The following is a 2995-nucleotide window of genomic DNA, read 5'->3' on the forward strand; positions in this document are numbered from 1 at the left end:
TCACACCACCAGGTTCAGGAACAGTTATTACCCCTCAACCATCAGGAAGGAGGTACAAGAGCCTCAGGACCCACACCACCAGGTTCAGGGACAGTTATTACCCCTCAACCATCAGGAAGGAGGTACAAGAGCCTCAGGACCCACACCACCAGGTTCAGGGACAGTTATTACCCCTCAACCATCAGGAAGGAGGTACAAGAGCCTCAGGACCCACACCACCAGGTTCAGGGACAGTTATTACTCCCTCAACCACCAGGAAGGAGGTACAAGAGCCTCAGGACCCACACCACCAGGTTCAGGGACAGTTATTACCCCTCAACCATCAGGAAGGAGGTACAAGAGCCTCAGGACCCACACCACCAGGTTCAGGGACAGTTATTACTCCCTCAACCACCAGGAAGGAGGTACAAGAGCCTCAGGACTCACACCACCAGGTTCAGGAACAGTCATTACCCCTCAACCATCAGGAAGGAGGTACAAGAGCCTCAGGACCCACACCACCAGGTTCAGGGACAGTTATTACCCCTCAACCATCAGGAAGGAGGTACAAGAGCCTCAGGACCCACACCACCAGGTTCAGGGACAGTTATTACCCCTCAAACATCAGGAAGGAGGTACAGGAGTCTCAGGACCCACACCACCAGGTTCAGGAACAGTCATTACCCCTCAACCATCAGGAAGGAGGTACAGGAGTCTCAGGACCCACACCACCAGGTTCAGGGACAGTTATTACCCCTCAACTATCAGGAAGAAGGTACAGGAGCCTCAGGACCCACACCACCAGGTTCAGGAACAGTCATTACCCCTCAACCATCAGGAAGGAGGGACTGGAGCCTCAGGACCCACACCACCAGGTTCAGGAACAGTTATTACCCCTCAACCATCAGGAAGGAGGTACAAGAGCCGCAGGACCCACACCACCAGGTTCAGGGACAGTTATTACCCCCTCAACCATCAGGAAGGAGGTACAAGAGCCTCAGGACCCACACCACCAGGTTCAGGGACAGTTATTACCCCTCAACCATCAGGAAGGAGGTACGGGAGCCCCAGGACCCACACCACCAGGTTCAGGAACAGTCATTACCCCTCAACCATCAGGAAGGAGGGACTGGAGCCTCAGGACCCACACCACCAGGTTCAGGAACAGTTATTACCCCTCAACCATCAGGAAGGAGGTACAGGAGCCTCAGGACCCACACCACCAGGTTCAGGAACAGTTACCCTCAACCATCAGGAAGGAGGTACAGGAGCCTCAGGCCACTCACCACCAGGTTCAGGAACAATTACCCTCAACCATCAGGAAGGAGGTACAGGAGCCTCAGGACTCACACCACCAGGTTCAGGAACAGTTATTACCCCTCAACCATCAGGAAGGAGGTACAAGAGCCTCAGGACCCACACCACCAGGTTCAGGAACAGTCATTACCCCTCAACCATCAGGAAGGAGGTACAAGAGCCTCAGGACCCACACCACCAGGTTCAGGGACAGTTATTACCCCTCAACCATCAGGAAGGAGGTACAAGAGCCTCAGGACCCACACCACCAGGTTCAGGGACAGTTATTACCCCTCAAACATCAGGAAGGAGGTACAGGAGTCTCAGGACCCACACCACCAGGTTCAGGAACAGTTATTACTCCCTCAACCACCAGGAAGGAGGTACAAGAGCCTCAGGACTCACACCACCAGGTTCAGGAACAGTCATTACCCCTCAACCATCAGGAAGGAGGTACAAGAGCCTCAGGACCCACACCACCAGGTTCAGGGACAGTTATTACCCCTCAACCATCAGGAAGGAGGTACAAGAGCCTCAGGACCCACACCACCAGGTTCAGGGACAGTTATTACCCCTCAACTATCAGGAAGAAGGTACAGGAGCCTTAGGACCCACACCACCAGGTTCAGGAACAGTCATTACCCCTCAACCATCAGGAAGGAGGGACTGGAGCCTCAGGACCCACACCACCAGGTTCAGGAACAGTTATTACCCCTCAAACATCAGGAAGGAGGTACAGGAGTCTCAGGACCCACACCACCAGGTTCAGGAACAGTCATTACCCCTCAACCATCAGGAAGGAGGTACAGGAGTCTCAGGACCCACACCACCAGGTTCAGGAACAGTCATTACCCCTCAACCATCAGGAAGGAGGTACAGGAGCCTCAGGACTCACACCACCAGGTTCAGTAATAATTACCCTTAACCATCAGGAAGGAGGTACAGGAGCCTCAGGACACACCACCAGGTTCAGTAACAGTTATTACCCCTCAACCATCAGGAAGGAGGTACAAGAGCCGCAGGACCCACACCACCAGGTTCAGGGACAGTTATTACCCCCTCAACCATCAGGAAGGAGGTACAAGAGCCTCAGGACCCACACCACCAGGTTCAGGGACAGTTATTACCCCTCAACCATCAGGAAGGTACAAGAGCCTCAGGACCCACACCACCAGGTTCAGGGACAGTTATTACCCCTCAACCATCAGGAAGGAGGTACAGGAGCCTCAGGACACACCACCAGATTCAGGAACTGTTATTACCCCTCAAAGATCAGGAAGGTGGTACAGGAGCCTCAGGACCTACACCACCAGGTTCAGGAACAGTTAATACCCCTCAAAGATCAGGAAGGTGGTACAGGAGCCTCAGGACTCACACCACCAGGTTCAGGAACGGTTACTACCCCACAACCATCAGGCTCTTGAACAAAAAGAGGAAAAACTTCACACTCATTCTCTTTCCGGTGTTCCCACAGCCGATGATGTCAGTTTAAGGACCCTTGATCTTGTTGTTTCAGAAACTTTGACAAACTTCTATAGGTGTGCGGTGGAGAGTGTGCTGACTGGCTGTGTTACCACCTGATATGGGAACATCAATGCCTTTGAGTGAGGGAGCAGATGCCACCCAGTACCTCACCAGTAAAACCCTCCCAACTATTCAATAAGATCATGGCTGACCTGTCCATAAGCTCAGCTACATCTACCTGCCTTTTCAATAGACA

Source organism: Hypanus sabinus, unplaced genomic scaffold, assembly GCF_030144855.1.
Source record: "Hypanus sabinus isolate sHypSab1 unplaced genomic scaffold, sHypSab1.hap1 scaffold_517, whole genome shotgun sequence".
Taxonomy (NCBI): Eukaryota; Metazoa; Chordata; class Chondrichthyes; order Myliobatiformes; family Dasyatidae; genus Hypanus; species Hypanus sabinus.